This window comes from Pygoscelis adeliae, unplaced genomic scaffold (assembly GCF_000699105.1).
Source record: "Pygoscelis adeliae isolate BGI_AS28 unplaced genomic scaffold, ASM69910v1 Scaffold160, whole genome shotgun sequence".
Lineage (NCBI taxonomy): Eukaryota > Metazoa > Chordata > Aves > Sphenisciformes > Spheniscidae > Pygoscelis > Pygoscelis adeliae.
The window spans coordinates 6,573,962-6,590,968 of NW_008824035.1; the positions used below are offsets into that span (position 1 = coordinate 6,573,962).

At 41.4% G+C, this 17,007-nt stretch overlaps 1 protein-coding gene across 3 annotated transcripts in view; it reads right to left on the bottom strand.

The window, feature by feature from the left end:
• The window catches only part of UBE2E3 (ubiquitin-conjugating enzyme E2E 3), a 62,623-nt gene that overhangs the window by 10,023 nt on the left and 35,593 nt on the right, over window positions 1-17,007 (bottom strand). The gene's annotated exons all lie outside the window — the stretch shown is intronic.

A 17,007-nucleotide genomic window follows, 5' to 3' on the forward strand; every position in this document is an offset into this window, starting at 1 on the left:
CTGAACCCTGGCTCTCAGGTTTCACAAAGATGAGCAACAGCTTTTCCAGCACAGTGTTACGAGCATTCACAGGGATGCAACAGCATTCACACCAGCAAGAAGTCTGTTAAAGTCCTGAAGCAGTGGCTACAGTAATCAGAATTCAGCATTTGTTACAATTCACTCAATCAAAATGCATTAAAGCTGCCCATATGGAACTAGCTGCAGGATGAGAAACTAGGACAAGAAATTTCCAATCTACATGATGCTAGTAGCATGCTGCTTTCTGCACTTGCTAAATGTGCTTCTCCTGCCAACAGCACTCCTCTGAAACATGGGGCTCTAAATTTGGTGACAGAATGCAACTTCATAGTACTGAGACTGCGGTAATTAAGAAGAAAAAGGGTGAAGGAAAATGTAATTTAGCTAGATTTGATGTTAACTCTGTGTTATGCTTTATTATGAGAAACAATTTGGGTCTACAACAGGATACAACTGAGGGGGAAAAAAAAAAAAAGAATGTTTTTTAGGAAGCTTCCTGACAGTGAAGTCTGCCAGACACTAAAACAGTCTTATGAGAAATGTCATTGGTACCAGAAAACTAAAGGTACTGGTCTATATCCCAAGATGCCCATCGGGGGTGCCTACATAGCACAGATTTAAGTGGTGGAATACTTTCCTATATTCTCCTTTCAAAGGCCCCGCCCTTTGGTGTGATACCCAGGCAGGTATCACAAAGGCAGCAGCTAACAAACCAAATGGGGTACCTGGAGTGAGAGTTATGTAAGGAAAGAGCCCCCTCCATCCTCCCCAAACTTTTATCTCAAGATGAGACTTAGCAAAAGTAAAACTCCCGAAGCTCTTCACAGACTGCTCAACCACAGCCACTCTGTCACAATGGTGTATTTATAATTTTTACAGCGATGTAAGCAAAGACAGTGCTTTAAGAAAGGAGTAAGATATCTGTTTTAATTTTTCTTAACTCAACTGAAGGTACTAAGGAAAGGAAGAACGAATGCCCTTAGGTATGTTCCACAACCTCGTGTTTAAAAAAGCCACTTCATAAAGCTACATAGCGAGTTTTGCAAAAATCCACAACACAGTTTCAGAAATCGAGTTTTACAAGTCCTGCTGTAAGAAAGGCACTCAGCATGTTACCAGCATGAAAGGCTTCGTTTTGGACAGCAATGTCTCAGCTAAAGCTGTTGGATGATGTTCTAGTTCAGCACCATGCCACTAGAGGCTAACGGATCCTGCCAGCATATACAATGCGGGCAAATACACAGATCCCATCCGTAGTGAGTCTGCCGCCTCACCGTCTGAGCTTCTGAGCTTGATGAACTCATGTCCAGTGGAACAAGAAAGCCCCAGACTCAGGTAACTTCAAGTTATCGCAGAGGAGGGGACTTGTATCTACCATGTAGGGTATCTAGTGTGGATGCTGATGTTTGCACCTCAGACTTCCCAGACAATCAGGGTAGAGAGATCAGTGACCCTCTGTGGCACAAGGAGCATCTAAATACTCCCTAATACCAAGGTTCTCCATCTCCCTCTGGTGACACCTACTTTTCACTGACTGCATGGGGAGCTTGGCTCTTAACTCAAGCTTCTAAGCTTCAGAAAATCCTTCTCACCCTCCACGCAGTGAGAAAGGGTTGTCCAGCCCTGTATTCACACACTACCTTGTAGCACACTAGCTTTTTGTCTAGATACAGATACACACTGCCATGCTGCTGGTAATTAAAAAAACACAAAACATCTCACAAGGAACCAAAGGATCTCTCTCTGGTGCAGGCTGTCTGAGAGTTAGCTCAGTGTTACTCTGTGAAGCCTGGAGAGAGCACAAATCACTTTCCGGTAGTTCTATTTTAATGTTAAACATGGGAATGGAAAGACGCTCAGATTATTTTCCTGCTTTGATATTTTCAACATTTTGAAGAAAATGTATCCATTACCTTTTTTTCTTAACCCTCTTTGCCCAATTGTGGAGGCGCTCTTGTATTTTTGGTTACAGAACATAAGAAAGGAAGTGAACATTAATTAAAAGACATACGTTTGTGGCTTTCAGCCCTGTGACTTTTAAAAACTAATAAGCATGGACAGCAATTTCCCTTTTCTTTATTTTTCAATGCCTTGTTTACAGGGCTTTCTGGAGTACTTATTCTCAGCATTCATATTATCAGCACCAGTGACTAAGCACCTCTACTTACAGAATCTGGGTAGTACGTCCTCTATACACAGAAAGCATACCGGTTTCACTGGCAAGAGCCTCAAGTATAGTCCTAATTTTTGGATTACAGCATTTTTCTAGGGTTGGACACATGTGGGTTGTCTACAGCAATATATCAAATCTGTGCTGAAAACGCTTTTTGATAAGGTACTCACTATTATTAAGGTTTCCAGGCTATGTGCAATTTCTTACAAAGAAGAAGTTTCAGTCTACTGTGTTCTTTATATAGCTACAACTGTTCTTACTGTACCTGCCACTGAACTATCTGCTACATCTGTTTGCTGAAAAAGGTTATTTACTGCTTCTAGCAGATCCACAGAGGCTCTGTGTAACTGAGGATACACGGAGCCTAGTTCACTGTACAAACCTTTGCTTCTGTCACTTCCTTAAAGTCTATCATGCCCTTAAGACTAAAATCTAGAAATTACTGCTGAAAAAAAAAGCCTATTTTTAACTCATGGATCCCGTGCTAATTCAGCTGGTTGTAAAGCAGTGCGGGATTTGTGCCTGAGGCCATGGTTCGATGCAACAGTAAATCCAACTTGAGAGCTCCTCCTACCAGATCAAAAGCAGCGTGGCTACTCAAAGCAAAGTGCTGATCCAATGTAAACCAACCTGGCCAAACCGTATACGTTCCAAAAACGTCAACGGATTAGCTTTATAACACCCGGCTTTATGCTTAATCAGGTATCATTTGTTCTCCTGCAGCCAGCATAAAGAGGGCATAAACTTTAGATTGCACGGTCTGGCTTAGAAATGTAATCATGTGGCCGTATTTGGTTCACGTCAAATTGTACCATTAGGGGAATCTAACCGAGTGCAGATCTGCTATTCATCACCCTAAAGAGAAAGATGCCAGATTGTAGTGTTTTAGATGATTAAAACCTCCAGTGTTAAACTTCCCATTAGTAGAAGAATATACACTGTTGTTACTAAAGGAAGCTGAGTAACAAATCATTTGGTAATTCCATCAAAGCTGTAATATGTAGATAACTCAAGCAATGTATTTTGGAAAGCTGATAGTTTTTCCACTGCCAAAAGCTGCATTAATTTAGTTCATTGCTACAGTAGCTCAACTTTACTTTCCTCTGTATTCCCACTAGTTCCTAGGACCTTTCTTGCTGCTGTTAGAAGTCTGCTCAGGTTCTCTCCATCTTCCAGAACAACCGTAGCCAATTATGGAGGCAGAATTCCTGTAATTTTTCTTTTGAAAAATAACTAATCCCAGAATGTAGTTCACTAACAGAAATACTGGATTGAAACCAGGTAACAAAACATATCAGATTGTTCCTGTCTATGCTCTTGACAGAGGGGTTGTAAATATATATAACCAAGGCAATACATAAAAAGTTTACCAAACATGAGCTGTTTTTGAAAACAGAGAAATCACAGGACTCACAGGCATGAAGAAAGTTCATGCTGAACATTTGGTTTATTTTAAGTATCTTGAAATCTGCATAGAAGTCCCTCTCACATGCCTACACTAGAGAAATTATCCATACTCCCTATTAAAACACAGAGCAGGACAGTGAGTAAAGGGAAACATTTCCTGCTACTTTACCATGTGTTCATAATAACAAAGCCGTAATTTAGCATAAAAGAAAAGACCAGCTCCCTGTCATCAGTATTGAAACACTAGTAGTACTAGTGGCAAAATGTGTGCTGTTTTCTTGCTGTTGGTATAAAGCCCAATTTGTATTAAGGCCAAATCACTTTGTCAAAGAAATTTGTCTGCCAGCTATACAGTTCACATTTTCCTTCCACTCAAAATTACTGATGAACCTGTATTTAGCAAACATGGCAAAATTTGCTTTTCTTCCATGAGAGAGGATCCTTCTCAACTCCCTAACACAAACAAAACTCATTTGGGATACACGTATATTTTATTCTTCTAGATGTTATAGTCACCATACTGATGCTAGCAATCCATACTGAAAGAATCACAAGGTACTTGAGAAATCGTGCAGCCTTAGTTTAAGGCGTCTGCCCACAAATACACAAAATGGAGGCACTCAGACACAGGATCATTTGCCTGATGTCATCCAGAAACCGTGTGCTGTTGAGTATGACTGCAATGTAAATCTCCCAAATCCCAGGCCATCACCTGACCCACTGGACGGAGATTACACTATTAGTAGCTCATTCAATAGTTCTGTGGCATCCACATGTTTTAGACATCATTCACTGCAAAGCCTTCATGTCAAAAAGCTAAGTGATACTGAGAAATCCAGTTTGGAATTTCCTACCAATATTTTCAATGACACTTTTAACGTCAACAAAGAAAATCTATTATTCCCAACATCCTTTACACACACACTTTTGATGGAGGAAGAAAGAACAGTTAAAACAATTAATTTCACTAAAGGATCTAATTAACCTAAAAATACAACTGGCTTTAAAACTGTAGTAAACCTATAAAGATTCATGCCTCAGAACAATAACCAGGCAATTTTCAACAGACTAAGCCTGCAAGTCAACTAGAGCTGTTCAAATGAAGTCCCCAGCTATCAATCTACCCAAAATACCTAAACATTAGGCAATATCAAATACTGACCGACGTATTAAAAAAATCTTCCACTGCTCTGTGGATTATGTTTTGTTCTTTAAGGAACACGTCTTCAGCCAAAAATTGAAAGGAACTCCACCTATGAACAGTGCTTTTCAAGACAGAAAACACATTAGCGAATTAGAGAATCACCACAGTCTGACAATTCAAGCCTAAAGGCAGACTCCATGATTAAACTTGTGAATGGTGTTAATGTTGTGGAAAAACTTTCTTCTATTACTGTGAAAGGAGAAAGTGCAATTTAGTGAACACGATTTATTCAGGGACTCATCAAGGACCAAGAAAGAGAGAATTGCTGGGCAGTCACCTTCACTGAAATGCGGGTGTATCCACCTGTCAAGAAGATGAACACCCAACGTGCCTGGTGCTACCACAGTGGAACCTCCTCCTCCAGGATGTCCAGGATTGGGCTTCTCCACCACTTCACAGCAATATAGCTAGAAGTTGCCTTCCCCCCCGGCTCTAAAAAATCAGCTTTCAACTTCAGCAACAGTCACAGCTTTCCCACACAGAGATAAAGAAAAGGCAAAATCAGTCAGTCGGATAACCTGCTTCCATTAAAACACATTAACGCTCTGAATAAGCACTTACTTAGGGATTTAATGATCTTTAACACATGCATATTAGTTTCATACTTTTAGTTGTTTCATACTAACTTCCTGAATGTTACCCTGTAGCAAGCACTGAATATTTTCCCTCAAAAGCAGTCTGTATTGTCATCATCTAAGTCAGGTCTCGGTTCAGTCTTCCTAACCTTCTAGCATAGGCTTTCTTCCAAATGTAATTCTGTTATTACTTTTAAATACTTCCTCTTGCCTCCATCCATTTCCACACCCTGTACAGCCCAACAAAACCGAAAATGCCGCGCCACAGCTCCCTGTGACAGATGCCTAACTTGAAGCCATAAAAGTCTGATGCAAATCTCTGTAACTAGTAAAAGGCTGTATTTCTCAAAAATAAAATTGACCTTTCCCAGTTCATACACAAAGATCTTCCCTACCTCCAGCACAATAAGGATGACTTCTCAAGTCTGGCTCCTTTCCGAACATGGTTGGGGTCACTACGTGGCTTTTGTCACTAGCTACTTCATCTGAATCGAAAAAAGTTAGCTGTTTTGAAGGGGCATGAATGGGGTTAGCAACAAAACAAGAACCCTGCTCAACGCAACGGTCCAATGTTCAAAAGGCCTGTCTTTAGTCCTGTTCCCACACTGGTTAACAGAATTTCCTACACTGAGAATTAATTAAACGAGATTTTCACTTTTTTCACAAGATTCAAGTTTTGAAATCATCATCAGAGCTCTGGCTATGGGCTTTAAACTCTGCTTAAAGCAAAATGACGATGAGCTTCACATTCAGTGCAGGGCATGAGTTTATCACTGTTGACAATTTTTTTGTATTTATTATTTGATATTAGATTTTTTTACCTTTGTACTTTTAAGAAAACAATTCTGCAAATAAGCTTTTGCCAATCTGAATATATAAATCAAACCTCTGAGGTATAACACATTCCAGTAGACCTGAGTGCAAGGTGACCGGTGCTGTCCCACAACCAATTAACCCCAGCAAAACAAGCCCTGTGCCTCCTCTTACTCCTTCCCCTCCCTTGATGCCTGTAGTAGTGCTTGTGAAATCACATATTGAATTGCTCTGTGGTGCTGAGCGGGTTGAGAAGTAACCAAGGGCTGCTGTCAGGCTGCCTGGGCTCCTGGAAGCAGCAGCTGGCTGCAGACTGGCACGGATGCCAGCATCAACACGAGAACAGGAGCGGGAAGCTGCAGCGGGGAGTAGGGCAGAAGCAGGGGGCTGCAGCAGCTCAACCTGTATTGGCTTAAAACATGCTGGAATTACACTCTGCGAATGCAATTCTGGAGCCACAGTGTCCCATTTATCAAAGTAGGGGCTCAGGATCCTCTGTCTCTTCACCACTCCACTCTGTCCATTCAGTACATAAGCTGTAGAGTGACCCAACATTATCAGCAGTAACTGTCCTGTACCAAGCATAAGGCAAGACTTGATTCAGGTGCTAAAACATTAGCCCAACAACGTACATTTCACTAGCTGAATAGGTATATTTGGAGAGTTTCAAAACAAAAGCAGTTGAGGATAGGAATCTCTTTTGTGTAATGCAGAATTGGAGACAGCTGAAGCAACACTTGGTACACAGTAGATATAAATGTAGCTTGTGTATTAAAAGCATCTAAAAACCCTGTGAATACCAGCTTTAGTTCCAAAAGCACAGCAATTCAAAGGAATGGAGGAAACGTCATGCATACAAATACACAGAAATCGATGTCTGATATGAGTTCATTTTACTCCACAGAAGTGTACTACACTAAAGAAAAATGTGAAAATAATAATCATTCCAGGGGAAAAAAGGTCAATAAACATCTAAGTGAAACAAGTCTCACTCAGTAAAATCTGTTTATTGAAAAGCCAGCTCCAGCCCAACTATCGCTTCCTCTAACACTGTTAATTTAATGGGTAACTCTTCCAAACGAACGTTCCCTGTGGAGACAGCTGTAGCGTATGGAGCGCAAGTTGTTTGGGTTAGCCTTGGGAGCAAGGCTTCGTACCTGTCCTCTAAGACAGCTGCCACCGCTAAAGGATGAGCTAAGAAATTTGTGACCCTCACAGAGCTTTGCTGTAGAGCTTGGACCACTGGTACCAGTGGACTAAGATGCGCTGCAACTTCATTCCACCTTTTTTCACATCTGTCTGTTCAGAACTATGATTAAAAAGAAATGTAATTTTCCCCCACAGCCCCGATTCAAGGCAGCTGTTCAGAAAGTGGCAGTTTACTGCACGCAGTAGGATACAGCAACTCAGACCTCGGACAAAGCAAAAGCACATGGACAGCACCGACCTCCTCCTGGGCGCTAAATCCTTCTTTCCAGTAGATCAGGTTGCAGCACCAGTTGCACAGCATTCGGGAATTAGATACCGCTACAACACAGACACAGAATGGCTGTAATCTCAAGAAGAAAAGGCTCAGACTGTGTATGGTTTTTATTTGAGACTATAAGCATGATTTATCAGTGGAAAGAATATGCTTAATGACTACCGTTGCAAAATTCATCGCGTTATATACAAATTAAGTATAATCTTCCAACATGTCCTAATATTATATACTGATACATAACTCTACTTCCTTCATATTCTCAGTCAGTTATAATTTAGTGAATGCCATTAAACACACATTTGCTTACATTTGCAATCTAGAAAAAATAATGTTCCTAATTTTAAAGTACAGCACTGCCAGAAAAATTAACAAGACAGGCTGCCTGCTCATTGTACTTAACAGATTCAAAGCTGAAAGGATAAACATTTTTACTTGTAGTTAGCCTGCTGGGATTGATTACTGATGTTTAGATGATTAAATGTTTGTAACAACAACAACAAAACGTAGTAGTAAATACATAATTTTGATCTTAACCATTTTTACTGCAGGTGTCTAAGACAAGATCAATATTCTGTTTTACAGACAGAGTAATAAACGTGACAGGGCAATGACTTGCTGAAAGTGACTGTATAGGTAAGGGACAGAACGGGGTACAGAAGCAAAGCCTCCCAAGTCTCTGACAAGTAACCAAAGCAGCAGGTCTCAGCGATTCCCGTTCAGTGCTTGAAGGTTCATACGCCTGAACTTCAGAAACCGTACAAACACACCTTATCCTACAGCCAGGGTGTGGACAGGTGCTCCCAAGAGACAACTTACAAAACAAATCCAAATGGAAAGTTTTCTTTCTTGTTTAAATCTTCCTTAATGAAATTTAAAAAATAGTGCTGGAAAATAACAGCAGCAGCAGTAGTAGCAGTAGTAATAATAATAATAACAACAATAACAATAATGCTAACAATAATGAAAGGATCAAACTCTGTGGCCTGGCTCTGGGTCCCTTGCACCCGAGCGTGCTGCCATACCTCCCCGGCGAAGGTTACTCACCAGGTGCCCAGCTCTAACAGCAGTCCCAAGCATCACCGGCATTTTGGGCAGGGCAGAGGGAGGTAACTTCAGCCGGTCGCACTCCAGCACTTCCCAGCTACCGCGCAGTCCCCAGGGAGCGCAGCAAGCTGGTGTGGGGTAGACTGGCAGATTGGCTCAGGTGGGGAAAGTCATAAACAGCTCTTTGGGCTCTTTGATAGCTTGTTCCCCCCTCCCCTACTGCACCAAGCAAATGCCAGCAGAGGAGACAATCCTGCAAAGGGAGCGATGCTGGGCATTTTTTTTGTAGGAGGTAGTTTTCCAAAGAGGTACCCGGAGACTCTTCAACAGCCCACCGATAATTTGTGAACACAAAGATCTAGCTTTTCAGGGTTACACTTCATCTCCCTCCTGCTCCCTCTCCAGTGCAAGCAGGAGCAGCTTTCACAGGGCAGGACTCCATAGGAGCTGGAAGCTAATTACCAGATGTCTTGTAAATCTTTCCAATCTGCACAACTTCATCCAGTTTGCAATGCTTAACATCAGCTCTTTTGGAAGCTTTTCATCCTTATTTTTGTGTAACAAATTTTCAACAAGCCAGGAGTTCTTTGTTCTCTCCTAGTAAAACAACCTAAAAAGTTAACAGTTCAGCATGAAACTAATGAACTAAATGCACTTTTCTGGAGATCTGAGCAGAAGCACAGGCACTTCCAGATTTATGTGAAAATTTATTAATTCTGGAAAAAGTGCTTTGGGCTGTTTCTTTAAAATAACTTTAGAACTACAAAACTGAATACAAACTACGATTGTAAATTATTTAGTGTTTTGCTAAACATATGGCCACTCAAATGCTGCTCTTATTGAGGACAACTTAAATGGGGATGAAAAAAAGAAGTGGACCAAGTCAGATGTTTGCTCGGATGCAACTGTTCTGTCCACAAAATTTTACGCCGAATAACTGCTAGTGGCAATGCCGAGATACTCTGCAGAGCGGTCAGCATTCAAGTCTACAATTTACATGAATGGAAATGATTTTCAATTGCCTCCTCTTGGGGGATATAGTGAAAAAGATGAAGAGTGAAGAGTTAGTCGGTTGAGTATTTCTGCTCCTGCAGTACTGTTGACACAGGAGACTGTCAGTTCTCCCTAACCTATTTCAGTGGGATCCATACCAAGTAACTGTATGGACTTAGTATGAAGCAGGAATATAGACCCCCACTCACATGAATCCTCCAGCTGGCAGAGTTGGGAGGGGGCTGAACCACCACAGAAGGCGGCTGGTAACATCTCCATAGGTGCAGCTGATTGCAAAGCAAATGCCTGACCGTGCTCCGACTGTGCTATGGAAGGAAAGATGACTCTGAACTACCTAGGAAACGTGTGCCACACCCAGGGCCAAGAGGAATGGGTGACATACAGCTTTTTGCTAGCTGTATAGTAGGAATGTCCTGTTTAACATCAAAGTTGCTTTATTTAAACCTCTTTGGCCAAAAGAAACAAAGCAAGAACTTTCACTTCAAGCAAAACACCCAGGCTGCTGGATGCCACCTGCTCTGGAACAACTGTCATGACTAAAACTGGAAGCAGTACCTTCGCTTTTATTTTACATAAATTCTACCCTGTGGATGCTGCAGATTATGTGGTGTAAAAATAAATAACCTTTTTCAGCACTCAGTATTGAATGTATTTAGATGCATACATTTTGGATAATAAGCCTAAAATACACTGTAATTCTTGGTAGTTGAAGATCATCTGCTACAAGTAGCATCTTTCCCCCCTCCAAAATACTAACTTAAGTACCTAAAATATTGTTCTCAGCAGATTATTTTCACAAAAGCATTCAGGAAACATCAAGTTTATAGGAACTGCCACTATAGAAGGAGCAGTTATGCCCCAAACCAAGTGACACAAATCACAATCTTCATTCGAGCTGCTGTTGCAAGCAGACACTAGTATTAACTACAAAACCTCTGTTGCTAAAAAGAAAAGTGGCAAACATAGAATCAGTGGCTGTGTTCACATGTGGACAACTATCCAGGATGATTATGGTTACATGAAGCTCCCATTCTGGCAGGCACAGAATGACATGATCCCTCCACCACCGGTACGGCCACAGCTCCCATGCAGCAAAACTCAGTGAGAGAGGACTGGACCCTTCTACCACGTTACATCCCTCGTGCCTTTGGAAAAAAGGACACAAGAGGCCTCATTCATTCAAAAGAATTCAGGACAACAGGGTAGAAGAGTTGCCCCCATTTACAGAAGTGCAACTGCAGTACCTGAAAGACAGTGCCGCTCCTGAACTACGCGACTGTGATGAATTTCAGGCCCATGTGGGTATGCCATAGGGGAGCCAAAAGCATAATGCTAAGGCAGTGACAGTGGTTTTTTCCAATCAGACTAAAAGCAATAAACTGTTTAAAATATATTCTAGGACGTGAAGTACTGCAAAATCTGGTACTATTCTCTGACTGAGAGTCGATGCTGAAGTGATGACACTAGTAATTTCTATCTGACCTTTTCCATATGCTTTTCTTGCATTCAGTGGGAACAGCCACTCTTGTCAGCTCTACAGAGCCCACCCTAAGTTTTTGTGTATTAAAGATAAAAAAAAGATTTACACTGTTTTCCTCCAGGGCACTTGGCTCCCCATGCTATCCTGAATGCCTTAAACACTTATGAATGCTTCTTTTCTTTAAATATTAACAAATTTCAGTCATTATTACAGCAGTTTTATGAGCGTGGCTTTGTAAAAAGATAAATCTCCTAACATGCTCTGAAACAGCCAATCTACAACACTTCCACATGCCTCTCAAACACTTCAGAGCAGGCATCTCCCTTTAAAGATCTGCCCTGGAGAGACCTCCAGCACCCGGCACAACCTCATTAACCACTGACTCATCTGAGCCATGGAAGAAGCAGCAGTCCACCTTTAATACAAGGCACTAAACCGCTGAAGGTATAAAGACGGTGATTAGCAATATGAAGTGGAGCATATCATGATGATATATTCTTGACGATGCTTCTTAGCTTTCTTCTTTCCGTTTTTAAAGCTTTATATATACTCTGCAGATTGGCATTTCCGTGCTTCTCGGATCAACTAAGTGGCTATGCCAAGCCTTCCTACAAACAAGAATTACATTAGTCACTTAAACATCAACTGCCTACACAGTCATAAACTAATCCACTCAGCTCAATTATATTGCAGTTACAAATCCTGACCAGACCTGCGGTCTGATGGGGGGAGAACTTTGTGGAGCATCCTCCCCAGACAGCAGGTATGGAACAGAGAGGAGCCATCTCTCAAATACCTGGGCCTTGAAAATCTCTAATGCTCTGAAGGTCAAGCTCCACCTCGAATCCATCTAAAAGCCAGGAGGCAATTTTGTTGGCACTCCCAACAAAGTGCTGCCTAACAAACAGGCACAGGCTGGATTTTAGCTTCTGAACAGTCTCTAGGCACAGCTCCAAGCAGTGTATCATGGAGTCAAGGCACAAGGTGAAGCAGGTACGGAAAAGGGCCGCATTCGAAACAACACGGTACACTCAATATGCCAAGCACAAATAAACTAAACATAGCTGTCTATTTGGCATCAGAAAGCATCCAACAGAAAAATAAATCCCAACTTTCAAACACTGACTTCCCCCCACCTTTATCTACTTGCTGTTTGATTAATTTTGACAAGTTAGGTCCACAAAACTAATGTACTACTGCAGACTGTATGTTTCCAGCCTCCTCATAGTTCAAATTTTCAAGCTCTTCTACACCTTCCCACTCCATTCACACCCTTCTCAACCTCCCTTCAGAAATGCAAGGAAAGTATATGTTTTCTGCTAAAATCTCAGCCAGCAGAGACCGACCGTGGTTATCCCAGAATGTGCCTGCATTTGCTCTACCTCTCTCCCTCCATCTGGCTCAGCCAAACGCCTCCCATCCACTCTCAAAGAGATCTTTCTCCTCCCTTGAATATGCCCCTAGTACTCCTTCAAACTGCTACTCTTCCTACAATGAAGACAATCTTCATCTCATGAAGACAAAATTCCTTTACCTTGACAATCTAACAGACTCAAGGAAGAAATATTAATTATAAATGGCATAGTTACCTGCTTCATATCTATTGAAAATATTCATCAGATAGACGGACAGCAATACCTAAGTATCTTTCACGACCGCTGATTCCAACACAGATTGAAATAACCACCTTAGACTCACATTCAATCTCGACAAGTTTTGTTTATAAATCTCTTCTTCTGAGCATGCTTGAGGTAACCACATAACAACCAGAAACTACTGAAAACTAGAGTATTTTTCTTCTCAGATATCTAGTCAAATGAATGCAAGGATCCTCTGTGCATGGCAAAATACTTCTTAATTGGTTTATGCCTGTTGCATAATAATAGAGAAATAATCTATCATATTTTTACTATAAACTAAGTCTGAAGAGGATGATACACTGCCTCTAGCTGTTTGCGCATTAATCTCAAATAACTGTATCGATGCAAATCTGCTGTAGTTACCTGAAATACTTTGATCTGTTAACAGCGCTTATATTTCTACTGTCAACATCTATTTCTCCTTAAAAATCTTTCTTTTTAAGCTAGAAATATTTCAATAGTGAAGACTAGAAATAGAAAAGGAAAATGACAAGGAAATACTAGAGGAGATTGATTAAATATTCATAAACTAGGAAATGCTAAATTTGAAGTTACACATGGCGACCTTAATTCTAAACTCTCCTACAAGTTCCTGAAGTTCCCTTTAACTACCTGACTACACACTCTATCTTAAATAATTTTTCACAACTTTAGAGACATCACCTTTTAGTAAGACAAATATTTTGTACCTATAACCTATAGAGCAAGTTGTCTATACCCAGCTTCCTGCCAGTCAAAAATACCAAAATACCAGAGAACAGTTTTGGCTTGTACGCTGAGCCAAGTTCACCACTAACATATCTCCTGAAACAACTACAAGAAAGACAGTTCCACTGCTAAACTGAATTACATGTTATATGATTATTAACCTTGACAGGAGAGAAAAAGTCTTGGAGAATAGTGGTTTTTTTCTAGAAAAGACGTCAAACTAACGCCAGTGTTATAACATAAGAACGATGCAAATATGCAAGAAAGAAAATATTACAGGATGTATTAAGTGTGTATGAAAATGTAGGCAAAAATAGCACCATCAATTTGAAAAACAAACAGTAACTTAAAGGGACTGTACAGTATGGGACAACTGTATGTACAATTTTAGAGATACTGCAAGAAGTCTGCTTAACATAAAAAATGTGTATGTATAAACATTCAGATCTGCAATTATTTTACACTTCGGCATTTGTAAAGTTATCCAAGCCACAGCAGCAGCAGCTGCATTTCTTCTGAGCTTAGCACTCTGAATCCTCATTTTTTGTAAGAAAGCCGAAAGATGGTAAGGCATAAACCCCCCCCCGACTTCTTCACAGTAAATTCTCAGCCAAACACTCTGAGAGTTTGCTTGCTTGCTTGCTCTCAGTCCCCTGGCCATTACATTTTATACACTTGTCAAGCACAAGACTGTTTCCCTGCCTCCTCCTTTCTTTCAGCTACATGACACTCCTGTTACTTTTCTGCAACTTGTAGCTAAATCAGAGCTTGAGGCAATACATGTCAATACTCAAATATCCACAAAAAGACATAGGATTCAATAATTTATTCTGCAGACCCCCAAGAGTGAGAATGACTTTCATCTGTAAAGAAATAATCTCATAAAACTGTCTTTTTTTTAATTTGGAACACATAAACAACAGAAACTGTCTTTGGATTTAGTTTTCCCAAACACTTTGTTTCTACTTTACCTGAGGACCCAGATTCAAAAGATACCTGTATTACTGAAGAAGACAAAAAAAATGATCCCAGCAGCAGCCCGTCTAACCCTAAACCAGCTCTCCCTGATGGACAATAGTGGGGCTGGATATGCCAGTCTTGCAGCACAGAAACACCTGCAGAAGACACATTGACAAAAGCACCCAAAACCCAGTTAAAACCTACAAAAACATTCCCAGGGATTTCTGCACAGCTACTGAATCTTAACCGAATCCTTCATGAATGATCAGGCTCCAGCAGTAGAAACAAGCAACTAGTAAGAATCAAGAGCAGCAGAAAAACTCCACCAGCGTGTGGCGCACATAAATAATATGGACGAGTATCAAAGTTGCTTTTCCCAAAACTCACCTCAGTGCCACCACGCTGCTCTGCTCTGGGAATATATGCCACGCCAGAGGCTGAGGGAGGCATGAGCTGGCCTTGTCCATGGTGACTCCATGAAGGAAGTCTGGAAACAAGCCAGCTCGTGTCTGAGTGCAGCATCAATCCACTTCCTCGCCTGGCATGAGACAGGTAATGCTGAGGAGAAGTTAAAGCTATCTATATGGCATTTATTGATTCAGGCCTCTACCAGCTGGACAGTGCCTGGTCTGTGCCCTGCTCCCTGAGAGGAGTTTTCAAAGTCCAACATCACCTCCAGACTTCAGCAGATCCCATGGGTGTTGTAACAACAAAAACCCAACAACAACAAACCAGAAAGACCCAACCCCCAAAAACCCCCAAACTCTATGTGGTTGGTTTTTTTAATCACCCTTTCCTCAGAAACACCAAAAATAAACTCTGCTGAGGTAGGGAGTAATTTGCTTATTTGATGAAGTAAACCAGACTACGTCAGCAGACTCACTGCATCCCAAGGAACTGTAACCAAATGAAGGTTCTCGCATGGGATTTTAAAAAAGATAAATCTGGCTGGAAAGGGGTCGGTACTGTTCCCTCAGCCCTGGGGGCCTGCCCCCCGTATGTCCTGCACCAAAAGGATGGACAAGGTGCCCTATACTAGACCCATTACTGGTCTTAGATGGGAATACCTGTTGGAGGAGACGTCACAGATGTCTTTGTTCTGGCAGAAGTACGGCACACACACAAGTGATACCAAGTCTGAAATTTGACTCCAAGACAACATTCAACTTCTTTTCTGCATGCTGACACAACGTTAACTTTTGAAGCCTAATTATGATCATTGAAATTTCAATAAACTCACTCCACTGTTGAACAACAAACCGAAACATGTTATCAGGCAGGGATTTGTTCAGAGCCGCCAAGGATACACTTGGCACGTCCCACTCCTCTGTTCATTTCAGTGGGGTTGTTCCAGAACAAACACACATTCAGAAAAATTTACATAGTCTGGAGCAGCTGGATGCAATCTTGATTCTTACTTAGGAGAGCAGTGTTCAAAACCATGTCCAAAAATGAACCAAAAGCCGCGTGCTCAGGTCCAAACTCGGAGGGGGAATTCACATGACTGCTGAGAAGCTGTCAGCGGTGCGTCTGTGGGAACTGGTGGAGAGGAGCGGGGAGGAGAGGACCACTTTCCTGGTGGCTATGGAAAGTCAGACAGCAGCTCAGTTTTATTATCTGGGAAATGTTACAAATGTCAGCAGTGAGGGGTCAACTAAAAGGAGCCTTGAAATGATAAATGAGATCAGCGTAATACACAGTATTACCTTCTGTTCCTAAAGAGACAGAGTTTATGTTGGCTGGAATAATTTTAGAAACATCCCACGTAGAACATATTACAGGAGAATTTTCTATTCTCCCCTTTCCTGAAGATTTACCAGAGACCTTGACTAGCTCTCAGGGAACCAGGGGGGATCTAGTGGGAAGAGGTGGTTTCTCACAACTAGCCACTGCCTTTGTCAGCCTGAAGAGCAGGTTTAGCTCTTGAGCTGTTAATGGCTTTTAGTTGCAAATCCAAGAAACATGCAATAGGGCAGGAGAGAGGGAGGCAATGAAGACCCAAACCTCGGGGCATCTTTCTATTTAAATGCTTTCTGGATAGATGCTCGCCCAAATTTAATGGAGGACGTAGGAAAGATTTCAGCAAAGATATTTTAATCTGTACCTTTTCAGAGGAGATATGTAGTGTGTATACTGGTTAGTATATTTAGTTGGTGTAGGAAATATTTTGCTGGCATTGGCTATGCAGAGCATTATTAAAACGAACAAGAATACTCAGCCCCTTTGACTGAACACTGTTCTCAGTCTCGTCTGAGTCTTGACTAATCATAGAATCATTAAGGTTGGAAGAGACCTCTAAGATCATAGAGTCCAACCGTCAACCCAACACCACCATGCCCACTAAACCATGTCCCTAAGTGCCACATCTACACGTCTTTTAAATACCTCCAAGGATGGTGACTCAACCACTTCCCTGGGCAGCCTGTTCCAATCTTTAACCACTCTTTCAGTAAAGACATTTTTCCTCACGTCTAATCTAAACCTC